The sequence below is a fragment of the Procambarus clarkii genome, chromosome 74 (genome assembly GCF_040958095.1).
Source record: "Procambarus clarkii isolate CNS0578487 chromosome 74, FALCON_Pclarkii_2.0, whole genome shotgun sequence".
Classification (NCBI taxonomy): Eukaryota; Metazoa; Arthropoda; class Malacostraca; order Decapoda; family Cambaridae; genus Procambarus; species Procambarus clarkii.
This window is the reverse complement of record NC_091223.1, coordinates 24,289,311-24,309,109: the sequence shown is the minus strand read 5'-3', so window position 1 is coordinate 24,309,109 and position 19,799 is coordinate 24,289,311. Positions and strand designations below refer to the sequence as shown.

The 19,799-nt window shown below is 40.4% G+C and overlaps 1 long non-coding RNA gene across 1 annotated transcript; it reads right to left on the bottom strand.

The window, feature by feature from the left end:
* Positions 1–2,146: 2,146 nt before the first annotated feature.
* Positions 2,147–3,332, bottom strand: LOC138356778 (uncharacterized). Its single transcript, XR_011224652.1, has 3 exons — positions 3,239–3,332; positions 2,948–3,103; positions 2,147–2,767 (listed from the first exon to the last, which is right to left on the bottom strand). It is a non-coding gene; the product is annotated as an uncharacterized lncRNA (long non-coding RNA).
* Between the last annotated feature and the right edge of the window lie 16,467 nt (positions 3,333–19,799).

The window sequence follows — 19,799 nt, the reverse complement described above, 5'->3', positions numbered from 1 at the left end:
GTTATTTGTTTCCAGAAGTCCCCTACTAAATGGTGAGATATCCTCCATACTTATTCCCCTATGGTGTAAACAAAGGGGTAGATCGTCTGTTAGTCTAGCTATTTCAGGTCTCACATGTTTGGTGTCAATTAATAGCCAGTACCCTTTGTTAGAAGAGAATGGCTGTTCTGTCATTATCTTCCCTTCGCTAATGAAGGAGTTCATCTCATCAGATGACAACCTTCTTAGACCACCATAGGGTAATTTCTTAGTCATACAACTCCCGTAAAGGGAGTTGAAGTCTAGATACAGTAAGAAAGAAGACCTATCCTCCTGGGGGTTAAAAGATGGGTTGACATAGCGGTTGTTAGCTCTGGCATAACTCCTAACTGCAGTTGTAAAACCCCCTCGTATGTTTTGTGATATGAGATTGTGCAACGTCACATCTGCACTTAACTCCAACGATATTTTGCTACTTTTCAAGAAGCAATCATAGGAGTAGCCTGGAAGGCTACAGTAGTGAGTCATCTCTAAGGAAAATATATCATTTAGAATTACTCTATGGTGAGTAAAAATGTCAGCCAGTAAACCGACATCACACCTTAAATAAACAAGGAGATAATCCTTTAATGACTCACATCCTGTAGCCTCCCATACTAATTTAGAATGTCTATATTCTTCCAAAGTGATGGATGATTTGTTTAGGGAGCTGTAAAACATTTCAATAGGAGGGAGTGTTGCATCATTAAAGCAGCTGATTTTTGTGGCATATTCATAAGGGAAAAACTGCTTACCCTTTAAGAGTAGGTGGTGACTCTCTTCGGGTAAACCTTCTATCATTGAGTGAGTGAATGTTAAGGGGCTGGCTGACTCAATGTGGGTCTTTGCTAGGGATGAAAGACTGCCCGTAATAAAAGCCAGTGAATCAAGAAATTTAAGGTTGCCTATTTCTACCTTAAGATATTTAGTCCCCTGCCTCATGAGGATATTGCTCTTAATATTTGAACCCATGGCAAACTCCCTCAAAATTAAGCCCATGTCATAAGACATATTGTGGGCAATTAGGACTAAACTCTCTAGAGCATTCTTGTGGCGGAGGTTGCAGTAATTACATAGAGCTCCAATATAATTGAGTTTTTTCCTAAGGTGATCATGATGTTGAACCTTGAAATTGGTGGGTGTAAATACCGCCTCACAAAACTGACAGTGAGTCTGTCTCCTAAAATGAACCATATCCTCAAGAGACATGTCTATTTCATATTTGGGTAGGGTGGATCTGATTATTTCCCATTTGGTGGCTACTCGCTCCATGAAATGAGTGACGCTGTCCCCCCCAAAATAAGTAAATTTATCAATGACGGAGTGGTTCCTATCAACAATTATATAGCTGTATGCTATAGGCCTATGTATGGCTGTAACAGAACCTAGACAATCCTCAGTGCTTAGGACACTCTCGAAATCGAAAAAGCAACATGGGAAGGGGGGTAACCTTTCCCTGTATTTTTAAAATGAAGGGTGTCCCCCTCCTGGGGATAAATCATTTTCTGCGTGATGTCGCAGGAAACAGAATGGTGAGACAGCTCACTAGAATTTTGATATTCAGAAAGACAGCTTCTACAGAAGACTGTCTTTCGCCTGTGGCTGCGGGTAAAGTTCCGTAAAAATTTATTTAAGTCTTTAATAAGACTTACATGAGACTCCCCCAATAATAATAATGGAACTATGTCTGAGTACTGTCTGCTACCACGACGACAAAGAGAGACGTGATAGGCACCGTCTGTATGTTTGTGAATTGAATACAAAAAAATGGAGAGTTTATTCCTATTTTCCAATTTAGAGATATCCTCCCATGAGAGAGGGAAAGATAATTGCTCGTATTTGACCATTTTCCTAACCCTAGAGTGAGACTCTACAAGTCTTCCTATACGTTTCCATTTCCATCCTTGTTGTGACGCCCGAAAAGCGGCAATGCATTGAATAATGCATGTTCCATTGTTACCATTTGGGTTTGGGTTGAAGACCTCGTGTCGGCCCCTTAAAAAGGGGGGATAAGGGACATAATCCCCCAAAACTGACCTTACACTACCATTACAGATAACGATTTTGAGGAAATCAACATTAAATAATATAAAACCACTTCCCTCTGTTTCTGATAGGAGATCCTCCAGACGTGTAATCATATAACCCACCCAACTATCAATAAGATCACCCACCTCCTCAAGAGTTACCAGCCTAGCAGGTGTCGTTATGAAGTGTTCCCTATAGTCATCATCTTCTGTGAGACGTTGCTTTAAAAGTGTAACCTTCACTTCAAGGAGGATTTTGAATGATGAAGTAAAATTGCCATGACCCCCCAGAGAATTCATGTAATTCTCTATTTCGTTAGAGAATAGTTCTCTAAAGTTGCTTAGAAGACCTACAGGATCTGTGGCAAAGGCTGGGGGGATGGAATATTCCATTCTAGTAAAGAGATCGCCCAGGGCCCCCACCCTATTAATTAAGTGAGGGATGTCTATAACATCCTCCCCTTCTGAGGAATTTCCATCTCTATCTCGATTGTTGTCATGGGGTCTAAGACCACTAGGACCTGCCTGAGGGATGTCACCACCACCACCACCACCATCATCATCACCACCATCACCATCATCACTCATCTCTTCCTCCCCCCCATTTTCAAAGGGCTGTCTACCCCCGCCACCACCTAAGGGGCTATTGTTACGTTGGGCTTTGGGGTGAAGTTCCTCTCCTACCTGCCCCTGAGATGTCTTTACCTGCCTCTGAAGCACCCCTGAAAAATAATTATAATAATTATAATAATTATAATAATAATAATAATAATAATAATAACAATAATAATAATATTAATAATAAAAGGCAACACCCATCACACTCTACTAAACCCCATGACATAACGCCTCAAGAAAGCTTCTTAAGATAATAAAACTGGAGAGAGGGTTTATTCACTCACCTTGGGGACATGATTGTAGATGTTCAGAGGTCAAGTGCTCACACAAAGTGACCCCACAACTGCTGCAGGTGAAAGTGGGGTGAGGCTTCGAGGTGACGCTACCACATATGAGGCATACAAAACCACTCTCTCCGGTAGGCCGGTGATGTTTACCTCCTAACAAGGAAATAACTCATAAATATACACACTCTCACTCACACAGCCCCCACACACCCCCATGAAGATAGGGGAAACCATCTCAATATTTCTCATTTGAAATAAATACGAATAAATAAATAAATAAGGGCTTACCTCCACCACAGGTTCTCCTGTGAACTCCACTAGATTGAACACACACAGCTTCCCCACAGCGGAGGCAGCAATAAGTTGTATGCACGAATTGTGGTGATAAGCTCCAACCACAAATGTTGCAAATATCACCTGGGAGTGACATTATCCCCCACTCCTAGGAAAAAAAAATATATAAAATAAATAATTATATATTCTCTCCCACTCAAAACACCCCTCTTTCTCTTATATATATTTATATGACAATGTCAGACCACGGAGGAAAAATGAAACAGGAAATTTCCTTAAGTACTTTCGTATATTAAATACATCTTCAGAACCTTCTGAAGATGTATTTAATATACGAAAGTACTTAAGGAAATTTCCTGTTTCATTTTTCCTCCGTGGTCTGACATTGTCACATTCTTAATCACGTGTTTATTTTCGTGATATACACACATATATTTATATATATATATATATATATATATATATATATATATATATATATATATATATATATATATATATATATATATATATATATATAAGCCTATACTTGCATAAACCACAAGTGAAGATTAACAATCTTTGGACAACACCCACCAGTGGGACTCGAACCCAGAAAGCACAACTACCTTCCAGTAGCTGGCATAACTAGTATGCTTTAACCCACTACGCCATCAGACCTTACAAAAGAAGTAGATAGTTCGAGATATATATCTCAAACATCTCCACCTCCCGAAGGCACCAGATGAGTGAGGGGTCAGTCTGCATTTTTCGTCAAGCCACTGTCAATGTGAGAGAACTCGTGTCCAGCTTATAAGCCTATACTTGCATAAACCACAAGTGAAGATTAACAATCTTTGGACAACACCCACCAGTGGGACTCGAACCCAGAAAGCACAACTACCTTCCAGTAGCTGGCATAACTAGTATGCTTTAACCCACTACGCCATCAGACCTTACAAAAGAAGTAGATAGTTCGAGATATATATCTCAAACATCTCCACCTCCCGAAGGCACCAGATGAGTGAGGGGTCAGTCTGCATTTTTCGTCAAGCCACTGTCAATGTGAGAGAACTCGTGTCCAGCTTATAAGCCTATACTTGCATAAACCACAAGTGAAGATTAACAATCTTTGGACAACACCCACCAGTGGGACTCGAACCCAGAAAGCACAACTACCTTCCAGTAGGTAGTTGTAAGTAACTACCTACCAGTAACTACCTTCTAATTAGTCAAAATTTGTTTCCCCAGGGGAAATATGCTAGGACAATAACTCTGAATTGTACCCATTATATATTAATGAAGCAGAGAGACATAACCCAACTTGAAATTTTAAGTGGACAGTTATATGGGCGGAAAACTATTAATAATTTCGTCGAAATATACCGACGGGCAATATCCCAGAGAGAGTATGGCTATTTATTGGTTGATCTGACAGTTCCTGAGACATTACAACTACGAACGGGGGTTGTCAATGAAGACCAGTGTGAAATTGTTTATCATATGTGAACAAAACAAAAAAAAAAAAAAATGCCTTTAACGACGCAGAAACGGTCAATTCTTACCTCCATCTACAATGACATTTCTACCCCGGGTGGTTTCACAGGATCAATTCAAAAATTGTATAAGGCTGCCAGACTTAAAGACACCAGCATCAGTATTGCAGATGTGAGGGAATTTCTCTGTGGGGAACGATCTTACACATTACACAGAAGAAATTTAGTTAGATTTCCTCGGCGAAAAATATTAGCTCCTAAACCCCGCACCATAATTGCCTGTGATTTGGGAGACTTTTGTAGTTTACAAAAATACAATAGTGGTGTAAAATATATTTTGATTTGTGTCGATGTTTATTCTCGCCTAATGCAGACTCAAACTTTAAAAACAAAAAATTCAACGGATGTGGTAGCTGCCCTAAAGAAGGTGTTAGAGGAAACCTCTCAGTTTCACGGGGTAAGACGAATATTCACCGACCGAGGTAGAGAATTTTACAACAGGACTGTTCAAAATTATCTGAATAAGAAAAATATTAAGTTATATAGTGTATTTTCGGAAATGAAATCTAGTATAGTGGAGCGGGCCATCAAAACTTTAAAACATAAACTGTATCATTATATGACCCAGGCTAATTCTTTACAATACATTCACATCCTTCCAAAAGTTGTGAATGTATACAACCACACTTTCCACAGAATACTAAAAAATACTCCACATGCCATCCATAAGTTGCAAAACATTGAAGATATACGAAGACAGTTTAAGGTCATGTATTTAAACAATGACCACCCCATAACTTCCATCAGTCCACAACTGCAGGTTGGGCAGTATGTACGACTAGCAAAGCGAAGGAATATATTTCACAAGGGCTTTTGGCCCCAAAATACAGAAGAAATATTTCAAGTGTCTCATATCGATAGAACACAACCATTCCCAACCTATAAAGTCAAAGATTTAACCAACGAGCCGATCAGTGGTATGTTTTATGAGCAAGAATTGATTTCAACAACGCTTCCAGACTATTTCCCCATAACGATATTACAGTCTAGGAAGACATCGAAAGGACACAGAGAATATTTCGTCAAGTGGAGAGGGTACCCAGATTCCAGCAATTGCTGGATTAAAGCTCAAGACATCGTCAAATTTTGAAAAAAAAAAAATGACAGTTCATCAGGACTCTCTCGTAGAGAAACACCATCAACTGTTATTTTTATTAAACAATTTATCACCCAAGAAGCGGAATAAACTAATCAAGGCTTTAAAACGACAGGAAATTGAATCAATTTGTGAAATTTTTGCCAATTTTCTGAAACGAAACATCCCAGTTCAACCTCAGATAATTAATGGACTACAGAGGTATCAGAAAGACATTCGTTCTGTGGCGCGTAAGAAAACTCCATTGTACAAAAAGAAAATCATTTTAACCTCTAGGAGAGGTGGTGCTATATTGGCAGCTCTGTTACCTTTGGCTGTATCGTTAATTTCCTCTCTAATTAAGTAATTACGTAAGAAGAGAAAAAAATGGTGAAAGAATATTGCCTAGTACCACGACTCGTTGCCGAAAAATATTTATTTAATAAAAACGAGAGTACTCCATCGCCTCTTAATGAGGTGGCTCCACCCTCTTCCACCAGTGGTAGAGGTGGAAATAAGTCCTTCTCTTTAAAAAACGAAAGCAAATGGGACAATTCGGCTAATAATGTTGGTGGCGGCTGTAAGCACCTTGGCTGTGACTCTAGCGGTGGTGATGATGGCGTGGGGGGAGTGGACACTCCCCCCACACCCCCTCCAGCAACAACAACTTGTGGACGGTGTTGCCACGGTAGCTCCTTTGAACGATATAGCCCTACCAGACAGGGGGGGCTGGTCAGACAACCTTTAAAAGATATTGCCCGCCCCCCCGCAGCGCCGGCCGCCGCGCAGGTGCCCGCCGCCGCGGGCTTCTTTCAACAAAAAACGCGGGACAGGTGCGACCGTCGCCCTTTAAAAAAAACAAATAAAAAAAAGGATACATTCCATTCTACCGCCTGAGATGCGGGTAGCTGTTGCTGGGCCCTCTCGCCACAAAGCCACCACCACCACACCCCAAAACCCAAGTCTGGACAACTTAATAAATGTGTATTTTAAAATAGGGGAAATTCCCCACGTCAAAACATTATTGAACATGTTTGAACAAAACAGTCAACAGGTGGTATGGGATAGTCGCGGGAATTTATTAAAGCCTGTGCAAAATTTAAATATTTTAGATATAATTAAAACTATAGCCTTTACTAAGGGGCAATTTAGGACGGGTGACAAGGCAGATGTAAGTATTTTACTGAAGGTGGCTGGTGTAGACCCATCCTTTATACGTAATTCTCGCGCCAGATCACAGTTAAAAGGGGGTAGGGGTATCCATAGGAGGCCCCATTGGGAACCGTATTGAAAAAAAACCTATATGAAGCACATCTTAAACGACTTTATATTCAGTTGTGTATCCACCATGGAGAGAGCTTCTACCCCCCCCTGCGGCAGTAGAGGAGGGAGAAAAATCTCCCCTATTGAAGCGTTTGGTTGCTACTCAACGTTACTACAAGTTTGTCGAACACAAAAGTAGATTGATATATGCCTTATGGGATTGTTATGACCGTCTTGTGTTGAGTGCTCCCCCAGAACGGTTTTTTAAGTCATTTGGAGAAACGGTGAAAAGGTATGAGGAGTATTCATCTCAGGAGATCCAGACAGAGATTTGGCAGATGGAAAAATTAACCTTCCAACATCGTGATATGATTACAGCCTTTGAGTCTGGGCGGAGTGTCTATGGGCACATAAGGTGATCTCTACCCCACACCCCTTCACCCCTCTCCCCCCAGGTGGGTCACAGGTGTATTTAAAGGTCGCCCACCGCCGCTCCTGGAACACTATACTACAGTTGACGACGACGAGCTCCCCGCACCCGCCCTCTCACCATGTCTCTGGCTTGTATCAAGACCGTCAGCGACGATATCACTGACTCCCACGCCTTTGGGGTGGGGGACGTCATAATCTACGACCTGGCAGCTGCTGTTGTGCGACCCTATGGACTGGCTTCCGTCATCTGGAAGACGTTCTCCTACGCCCGTGTGGAACATGAAGGACTGGGTAATGCCAATAAGGCAATAATTCGTTGTCGGTCTACCCCGGGGGACATTGTTGTGAAGATAGCCCCTCTCCCCTCCGACGGACAAGATCTCATAGAGGAGCCCGTCCTTTACTTCAGGCCCACTTTTGTGGGGTTGATTTCTGCATTCGGGGCAGGAGCCCCCTTCGAGTCAAACCCAATAGCCCAGGAACAAGTGCAGACTTCCGCCGACACTCACTACGTCACTAACGTCACCCTGGATACCGCCAAGAACCGCAGATACTGGCTCAAGATGAGCCTAACAAAGGTGGGCAATTTAATGGCGGCAACCCCAACCATGACTCGACTAGTGGTACCCTACGGCTTAGGGGCTTCCCGCGACGGTATGGTCAACTGGCACAAGGACATTGGACCCATGCTGCTGTCTCTTCATCAAGAACTCGCCAAAGTCAACAAAGAGTTAGTCATCCTCAAACGACCTGCCGCTGTTACCCCATCAGTGGCACCCCTCCCGTTCGACGACCCAAGTGCTGATAATCTTACTATAACGCTCGACGCCGTGGTGGGAGAGGGTGGTACCACACCAAGAACCTCTTCTCGTTCTACTCCTCCAGCACCACCAGCCACACCCAGGAAGAAGAAACACTCTCAGGAATACGGCTCCACCTCCACCGCCACCTCTCCACCGCCCCCTACAACGTCAACCTCAGTTAAACGGAGGATTGAGCCACTCCTCGACTTTGAAACGGGGGCGAATCGCCGTATCGACTCCATCCTCGATGGAGAGTCGCAGGAAATATTCCTGTTATCCTCCCCCCCGAAAAAACAACGAAAGCTGTAACCACCACTCCAGTAAAGAAGATGAGGTAGTGGCAGCTACAGTAGCCCCGGCGGAAGCAGCAGTGGAGGTAGCAGCAGCCAGCAGTAGTAGTAGCGAGGGGGGAGTGGTTAATCACTATTCTTAAAAAATGTGTGGGAATCTTCACCTGTTGTAGTTCTTTAAGTAGTTTAATAAAATAAAATATAAGTTATGTTGTTTATTTTCTCCCTTCTTACAAAACCCATCCCCTGTATATTGGCCTTTCAGTACATAACGGGACAATGGGGGAAGAACATTACATATATCTTACCAGTCTCGATCAAGGAGATATTTACAACACGAGTTCAGCATTTACAAACACCATCCCAACACTACATTTAAACCCTTCCATTAAACATGAAGTGGCTTTAGTCAACATACTCCTCCCCAGGCGAATTAATGCCATCATCAAAGATGAGGAGGACTCTGGTATAGATATCTATGCCACTTTTAAACGTGGAACTCTTTCTAAGAGTCCAGAACACTTAATATACACCTTCCACCCAAAAACCAACATATTATCAAGAAACATCAAATTCATTACAGACGTGGTTAGTCGACAAATAACAACCGACATGCAGCTTAGCTTTAGGGATGATTTCAAAATATACTTCTCAGATAAAGAACCAATCCTCACCTATGACCAATCTGTAGAGAGGGTATTACTAGCTTCAACTCTTAACAGTGGAAGTACTGGCTCATTAAATTCTCTCAGCTTTCAATTTAAACACAGAATAGCTAATGTACTTGGTTTTGACAGCAGTCGCAAATACACCATTTACCGAGCAAAAACAGATGACATTACGTCAGCCTCCAAGACTGTGGCCTTATCGCCCCCAGACATTGACGGGGGTTGTGACTATTTACTCATTTATAGTGACGTCATCGAGCCTGAACGATACGGAGGGCAGATTGTAAATATCTTAGATGCAATCAATTATCATGACTCATATTCTAGAGGGGCTCACCCTCTAGTGTACAAAACATTAAACACTAACACGTTGGAGAAAGTAAGTATTAAAATAACAGATCAGTTTGGTCGAATGGTTAGTTTTGAAGATGGGAGGTCGGTTACGGCGGTCTTACATATCCGCCCTAAGGTATAGCAACATATATATAAAGAAGTGTTTAGCCTCGACTTAGGTTATTATAGGAAGAGACCTCAGAATGCGAATACCGTTCCACCCACCCTCCCAGGGGGAGTTCGGGGAGATATTCGCACCTCCCCCTAGGAGACATGGGATGAGAGGGGGGGCGATGAATGACATACGCACATTCCAAGCGCCTTATCTCAGATCTGGTGGAGGTTTCTTTGGGACCTTGGCTGGTATTGCTCGACGGGCCATACCATTTTTCATGAAAGCTGTAACACCTAGCGCCATCGATTTTGGGAAAAATGTCCTTGGTGATTTAAGCAGTGGTAAACGGGATGTAAAAAGTGCTCTGAGAACTCACGGTATTGATGCTCTTAAGAGTGTGGGAAAGAAATTGGTAATGGGAGGTAAAATTAAAAGACTCTCTAGGCGAAAAAATAAAAATAAAAAATGTAAACGAGGCCTTGGGTATAAAAATGATGTGTTTTCGCTAACGTAAGCAGTCATACTTCAACTTTCGGAGGGATCATGGGGGAGCCTAGCGGAGCTGGGGTGAAAATACCACTAGAATATTATAGTTCCAGTATTATTGACCAATTTCCTAGAAGTAACAGAATACGTAATGTGGAGAGTTCAATTGCTTCTACGCAGCAAATAGACGTTCTACCTGTCAACCTCCCCATTAATCAACGTTTGCGGGATAATTACTTAGAATTCCGCATCCCTGGAACCCAGGGCGCCTTCTTAGATCTAGCTAATATTGTTATAGATTTTAAGGTATCTTTAACGAAAGATGACGATACCACAAAATTGGAAGAGGATGACCATGTGGAATTTGTGAATGGGTTGTCAAATACCATGTTTAAAGGTGTTCAGGTGTTTTTAGGAGAGCAGGTAGTTGAAACAAATACTAATTTTAATTATTGGTCGTTTATTAAATTAATTACCTCCATGCCTCCATCAAAAATGTCTTCCTTGGGGAGAATTGGAGGCTTTCGTAGGGACTGGAGAGATGACGACGGTATAATCACTAATGAGTTTACAAATACTTATTTTACTGGAGCAACCGCCAAGGATAAAAAATTTATGGGTGATTTAAAAAGTAAAGGTTTGTCGATGTGTTTCCCCCTCCTATTGGATATATCATCCCTAGACCAATACATATTAGATAATATAGATATGCGACTAAGATTGGAGCTCTCCCCCCATGCCTGGGTCCTAGATACAAGCGTGGACGATGGCTCTAAGTATCGCCTGCATATGGATTATGCTAAGTTATGGGTGACGCGGGTGTTCCCCTACCCAAGTGCTTACCTGGCCTTAAACAGCTCACTGTTAGCATCCCCCGACCCCATAACCTATACTTTCAATAGAACCATTTCTAAAACATATGTTCTAGCAGGGAATCAAACTAGTCTCTTAATTGATCAACCATGGGCGCAAGTAATTCCACACAAGATATACATGATAATCGTTCCAATGAATTATTTCGCCGGTCTTCACCAAGGTAATGGATTATATTTTGAAAATGCAAAGCTGAAAAGTATTGCTATGTATTTGAACAATAATGCAATTTACCGAATTGGTGGCGATTTCGATAACCATTATTCCCGCCTTTATTATGAAACTTTGAAGACATTAGGCTTAGAGCGTGATTCACTACTGGCCTATGACTCTTTTAATAAGGGAAGATCAATATTCGCCTTTGACTTAACCACCATTCAAACAAAAGATTCCCTCCCTGTGGAGAAATCTGGCAACTTGCGTATGGAGCTTGAGTTTGGTGGCGGTGTTACATATAACAGGCTGGTTTTACTGTTTGGGGAAACGACCGGGGTACTATCCATCGATGGGCAGAGAACTGTTCTGTGTGACGTGCGAGCGTAAAAAAACATAATGAATTGTTATGATATAAATATTAATTTAAAAAATAATCTAGGGGATCGAACACTCTACCTAGGTTGTTATAATGCTGATGAGATAGAACATTTAAATATATCTTCAAGAAAACCTATTGTTTTCATAACTAATATTTTACCTTCAAATAGCAGAATCACTATGGGACATTGGGTAGGAATTTATGTTGATAAAGTTAATCATCGGATGTTTTTTTTTGATAGTTATGCAATATCGCCAGTTACTTACGGACGTCATTTTCAAGGATTTATTAAAACTAACAAAATAAGAAAGGTGTTTGGAATGCGCTACTGACTCCAGAGTGATTTTACTCTCGCCTGTGGACTGTATTGCGTCATGTTCGTTCATAGGGTGAGCCACCTGGGGTTGCCTTCAACAGTACACTACTTACATAATGTATTTTCAAGCATTACTTTAAAATTAAATGATAAACGAGCCCTTGCTTATGCAAGACGATATTTTCCTATGAAACATCATTGTGTTAGGACATTTTGTAGAGGTATAGGGGTTGGTTCTTATAGGTGGTGTAGAGAATATTTTTGTTAGCTAGGCAACCTACCTAACAAGGGGTGTAGCCTCCTATAAAAACCCCTCTCCCCCACCCACCCCCCTCAGAAGACTGTCTTCCTCCTACGAAATGGGAGGTGTCTCTCAAAAAACACCTGCGGGGAAGATTGAAGTCCTTGAAGGACCTGGTTAGTATTACCCTATCTTTCTGCTAATAGATTTATTTTATGTTTTATTTCCCTCAATAAAAAAAAGTTTGTATATCCTCTATTTCACCTCTTATGTTTTTCTCCAGTGCAGTTCTTGGGACCCGTCCACATTTGTAGAGTAGTAATTCTACGTGGGGGGTCTGCCCCAAACAAGATGCTGTTACGTAGTCTAATTGACGACGCCTGCTGTAGAGAACACAAGGCCGCTCCTGCAGGGGGAGAGGTATGTACTAGTTGTTCTTAGAGAAAAATATAATATTTTTCTAATAAAATATATAATTATATAAAAAACCTTTAATCACTATAAATTATTTCCCCCATCTCTTTCCAGAACACTTCCGATGAGAGAGAGGAGGAAACTCAGCCAAAAGGTGTCCACCCAACTCACCCCACCCCCCCAAGAGAGGGGGGGGATGGGGCTCAAGACCTTCCCCCACTCTTCACTGATGAGGAATCGTCACAATTCTACTCAGACGAGGATGGGGGTGTGGGATAGGGAGGGGGGGGGGGTAGAGCTGTAGTAAGTGAAATATGGCAAGAGCACTCTGTAAACTACAATTATTAACTAACATAATTACTTATACATTTTGTAGTTTTTACCTAATAAAGCATTTAATAAATTATTTGATGTTTTTTTTAACCTTTGGGGGAGGGGGAGGATTTATAATTTAATACTCCTTAAATACTCACATATAAGGGAGGGGGCCATTCAGTCTTGTTCGAATATATATATATCCTTAATTAGTCCTATATATTTATAATGAGTGTAGTGTTTAAACGGAGATGACACAGTGTAAGTGAAATGTGGTGGGGGCACACCGTAGACTACAATTTGAGGTGGGTCTATCTGTCACCCCGCTTCTGATTCCTTTTGTCCGCTAAGTGGGCCTATCTGGCTCCCCGCCTCTGATTCCATTGTATGATAAGTACCCCCCATTGTTTGTTAAGTGCGCCTATCTGGCTCAGATTATACTACTACCATGGATACTAAAGGAAGGAGCAGAAGCACTGTACCTTCCACTCTACATGGCGTATAACAAATCACTAGTAACAGGTGAGCTGCTAGAAATTTGGAAGACAGCAAACGTGTTCCCGATATACAGGATGGGGGATAGACAGGAGGCACTGAACTACAGGCCAGTGTCCCTAATATGCATACCATGGAAGCTTATGGAGAAAATTGTGCGAAGAAAGCTATTCGAACATCTGAAGTGAAAGAACTTTTTTGTCACAACACCAACATGGTTTCAGGGATGGCAAGTCATGCCTCACAGGATTAATTGAATTCTACGATCAGGTAAGAAAGAGAAGGGTGGGCAGACTGCATATTTTTGGATTGCTAGAAAGCCTTTGACACAGTGCCACACCAGAGACTAGTGCGAAAGCTGGAGATGCAGGCAGGAGTGAAAGGGAAGGTACTCCATTGGATAAGGGAGTACCTAAATAACAGGAGACAACGAGTCAGTGTGAGGGGTGAGGTCTCAGATTGACGAGACGTCACCAGTGGGGTCGCGCAGGGTTCAGTCCTTGGACCCATACTGTTTCTTGTATATGTAAATGATCTTCCAGATGGTATAGAATCATTCCTCTCATTGTTTGCTGATGATGCAAAAATTATGAGGAGGATTAAGACGGAGGAAGACAGTATGAGACTACAAGCTGACCAAGACAGACTGCATGAATGGTCCAACAATTGGCTACTAAAGTTCAACCCGAGTAAATGTAAGGTAATGAAACTAGGCAGTGGAAACAGGAGGCCAGACAAAGGATACAGAATGGGAGATGAAGTCCTTCATGAAACGGACAAAGAGAAGAATCTTGGAGTTGATATCACACCAAACCTGTCTCCTGATACTTCACATCAAAATAATAACATCTGCTGCGTATGCGAGGCTGGCTAACATCAGAACTGCCTTCAGAAACCTGTGTAAGGAATCTTTTAGAACCTTGTATACAACATATGTAAGACCAATCCTGGAGTACGCGGCCCCAGCATGGAGCCCGTACCTTGTCTAGCACTAGACGAAGCTGGAAAAATATCAGAGGTAGGCGACTGGGCTAGTCCCAGAACTAAAAGACATGAGTTATTAGGAAAGGCTGCTTGAACTGCACCTCAAGTCGCTGGAAGACAGAAGAGCTCGGTGAGACATGATCACTCTATACAAAATTTTCTGGCAAATTGACAGGGTAGACGCGGATGGATTATTTAACACGGGTGGTGCACCCACAGGGGACACAGGTGGAAGCTGAACACCCAAATGAGCCACAGACATATTAGGAAGAACTTTTTCAGTGTCAGAGTAGTTAGTGACGGGAATGCATTAGGCAGTGATGTGGTGGAGGCTGACTCCATACACAGTCTCAAGTGTAGATATGATAGAGCCCAGTAGGCTCAGGAACCTGTACACTTGTTGACTTACAACTAGGTGAATGCACACTCACACATTCTTAGGCTGCAGCCCACAATCCCAGGTACCTATTCACTGCTACGTGAGCAGAGGTGTGTGTGTATGTGTACTCACCTAATTGTGCTTGCGAGAGTTGAGCTTCGGCCCGCCTTTTAGCTGTCAATCAACTGGTGTGCATGTTCCTGAGCTTATTGAGCTCTATCTTACCAACATTTGAAACTGTGTATGGAGTCAGCCTCCACCATTTCACTTCCTAGTGCATTCCATTTACTAACTACTCTGACACTGGCAAAGTTATTTCTAATGTCTCTGTGGCTCATTTGGGTACTCAGCTTCCACCTGTGTCCCCTTGTGGGTGCACCACCCGTGTTTAATAATCTATCCTTATCTACCCCTATCAGTGAGGGAGAGAAGACCTGTTAGGCAGAGCAACGCTAGGATGCAGAGATGGGCCTAGGGACTGAGAGGGGGCTGGGAAGTAGATAGGGGACTGAGAGCTAGAGAGGGGCTGGGTGGCAAAGCAAGTTTTATTTGAAACATAAAGTAGTTTAAATGTAAAATATATAAATCATTAAACTTTAATCGTTATCGCAAATGAAACAATCATTCAACATATTGTTTTATCATTTACATTTGCCACAATAAAAATATCTCAATCAAATTTGGAGCTACGGTCATATAAATATATATGCACCCAACAACAGTCATGATCGTGAAATACGTATGTAAATAAACCAAGTTATTATTGTAACCATTCCAACCGTCGATGGGAAAGAGCGTACAGAATGTATTGCTGTTGATTGTCAGTCTCTAATTTTTACACAAATTCAAAACATTTTTGTATCAAATGTCACTCCCATCAATTACAGGATGGAAGCAAAATTATTTTTGCGCGATTGGTTGAATACAATTATATATCGCTTCACCACAGGTCGAATACAATTATATATCGCTTCACCACAGGTCGAATACAATTATATATCGCTTCACCACAGGTCGAATACAATTATATATCGCTTCACCACAGGTCGAATACAATTATATATCGCTTCACCACAGGTCGAATACAATTATATATCGCTTCACCACAGGTCGAATACAATTATATATCGCTTCACCACAGGTCGAATACAGTCATATATCGCTTCACCACAGGTCGAATACAGTCATATATCGCTTCACCACAGTCCGAATACAGTTATATATCGCTTCACCACAGGTCGAATACAGTCATATATCGCTTCACCACAGTCCGAATACAGTTATATATCGCTTCACCACAGGTCGAATACAGTCATATATCGCTTCACCACAGTCCGAATACAGTCATATATCGCTTTACCACAGGTCGAATACAGTCATATATCGCTTCACAACAGGTCGAATACAGTCATATATCTCTTCACCACAGGTCGAATACAATCATATATCGCTTCACGACAGGTCGAATACAATCATATATCGCTTCACAACAGGTTGAATACAATCATATATCGCTTCACAACAGGTCGAATACAATCATATATCGCTTCACGACAGGTCGAATACAATATGATTTTGCACGACCAGTCCGGTCGTGTTGGTCGAGCGGTTAAGGGATCCTGTACGCCAGCAGAGTGCTCCTGGCAGTATGGGTTCGAGTCACTTCTGGGGTGTGAGTTTTCAGTTGCATATAGTCCGGGGCACCATTCAGGCTTGTTCGCATATATATATATATATATATATATATATATATATATATATATATACATATATATATATATATATATATATATATATATATATATATATATATGTATATATATATATATGTATATATATATATATATATATATATATATATATATATATATATATATATATATATATATATATATATATATATATATATATATGTAGTACCTAGTAGCCAGAATGCACTTCTCGGCCTACTATGCAAGGCCCGATTTGCCTAATAAGCCAAGTTTTCCTGAACTAATACATTTTCTCAAATTTTTTCTTATGAAATGATAAAGCTACCCATTTCATTATGTATAAGGTCAATTTTTTTTTATTGGAGTTAAAATTAACGTAGATATATGACCGAACCTAACCAACCCTACCTAATCTAACCTAACCTATCTTTATAGGTTAGGTTAGGTATCCGAAAAAGGTAGGTTAGGTTAGGTTAGGTAGTCGAAAAACAATTAATTCAGGAAAACTTGGCTTATTAGGCAAATCAGCCCTTGCATAGTAGGCTGAGAAGTGCGTTCTGGCTGCTAGGTACGACATATATATATATCACTAAGAACTCTTTGACCCGGCCAGGATTCACGGTACTCACGGCACGGTGGTCACGGTACTGTGTACGTTTAGGGGTGATCCTGGACGGCATGGGTTCGAATCCTGGCCGGGTCAAAGAGTTCTTAATGATATATGGCTTAGAATAATTTTCGAATACTTTTTTAACTAACTTTAGAATACTTTCCGACCAGAAGATTCGAACCCTTGCCAGCACAGAAGCCTTACAGCAACTGGCATAACTGGTACGCCTTTATCCCACTGCACCAAACTTACTTTCCACTGCACAATTAACCCACAGCACCAAACTTTAATATTGTGTTTGGTGCAGTGGGTTAAAGTCGTACCAGTTATACCAGTTGCTGTAAGGCTTCTGTGCTGGCTAGGGTTCGAATTTCCTGGTGGGAAAGTGTTCTAAAGTTATATATATATATATATATATATATATATATATATATATATATATATATATATATATATATATATATATATATATATATATATATATATATATATATATATATATATATATATATATTTGTGTTCCTCACGTGTGGAACACACGTGAGGAACACGTGTGTTCCACAACACGTGTGTATATCCCCAGATATAGTCCTGGGGACCATTCAGGCGAACAAGCCTGAATGGTCCCCAGGACTATATCTGGGGCTGGGGTGTGAGTTTTCAGTCATATATATATATATATATATATATATATATATATATATATATATATATATATATATATATATATATATATATATATATATATATATATATATATGTCGTACCTAGTAGCCAGAACGCACTTCTCAGCCTACTATGCAAGGCCCAATTTGCCTAATAAGCCGAGTTTTCATGAATTAATTGTTTTTCGACTACCTAACCTACCTAACCTAACCTAACCTAACTTTTTCGGCTACCTAACCTAACCTAATGTATAAAGATAGGTTAGGTTAGGTAGGGTTGGTTAGGTTCGGTCATATATCTAAGTTAATTTTAACTCCAATAAATAAAAAATGACCTCATACATAATGAAATGGGTAGCTTTATCATTTCATAAGAAAAAAATTAGAAAAAATATAATAATTCAGGACAACTTGGCTTATTAGGCAAATCGGGCCTTGCATAGTAGGACGAGAAGTGCATTCTGGCTACTAGGTACGACATATATATATATATATATATATATATATATATATATATATATATATATATATATATATATATATATATATATATATATATATATATATGCGAACAAGCCTGAATGGTCCCCAGGACAATATGCAACTGAAAACTCACACCCCAGAAGTGACTCGAACCCATACTCCCAGATGCCACGCAACTGGTATGTACAAGACGCCTTAATCCACTTGACCATCACGACCGGACAAAATGAGGTGATAGCCGAGGCTATTTGAACCACCCCACCGCCGGTACTCGGATAGTAATCTTGGGCATAGCATTTTACCAAATCACCTCATTCTTTGGGGCACACGTGAGGAACACAAATGCGAACCACAAATGAGTTTTCAGTTGCATATTGTCCTGGGGACCATTCAGGCTTGTTCGCATTTGTGTTCCTCACGTGTGCCCCAAAGAATGAGGTGATTTGGTAAAATGCTATGCCCAAGATTACTATCCGAGTGCCGGCGGTGGGGTGGTTCAAATAGCCTCGGCTATCACCTCATTTTGTCCGGTCGTGATGGTCAAGTGGATTAAGGCGTCTTGTACATACCAGTTGCGTGGCATCTGGGAGTATGGGTTCGAGTCACTTCTGGGGTGTGAGTTTTCAGTTATATATATATATATATATATATATATATATATATATATATATATATATATATATATATATATATATATATATATATATATATATATATATATATATATGACAATGTCAGACCACGGAGGAAAAATGAAACAGGAAATTTCCTTAAGTACTTTCGTATATTAAATACATCTTCAGAAGGTCATTTTACAGATCGAGTGATGGGTATAAATAGGCCGATTGGTCTTAAGCTTTGTTACCCACTGAATTTTGTGGAAGTTTGTCGTAACAAAGCTCGTCGTACATATTATAATAATGTATGCAGTGAAAGGATTCGCCCAAAGAATGTGTTATGTTTACCATATTTCTCTGGGTTTGAGAATATTGTCAAGGCCTTGAAACTTTTTAATATAGATGTAATGTTTAGCTACGAAAACACTGTTGGTAAGCTATTAGTAAGGAACAGCCCTCGTAGTGATAATTGCGTCATTTATAAAATACCTTGTAAGGAATGTAATAAGTTCTATGTCGGGCAAACATCTAAAGATTTAAAATGTAGAATATCGCAACATAAATACTCTGTAAGACATGGCCAATTGTCTAATGCTTTGTTTGTGCATTTGTCAGAAAAAGCTCACCAAATTGATTGGGAGAGTGCTTCTTCAATAACAAATTGTAAAAGCACCTATAACAGAAACATAATTGAATCTGCTTTGATACAGATCACCAAAGAAAGTAATTTGAATATTAGCAGTGGTCTATATAACTTAGATCCATTTCTAATAGATCAGCTAAAGGGCGATTTAAGTAGAATCATTGAAAAACATTTGTCTCACTAATTTATTGTATATATTTACTTCTTTATGTTATAATTACCTATATATTATGCTTGTATAATATACTATTTCACACAGATAGATATATTAGA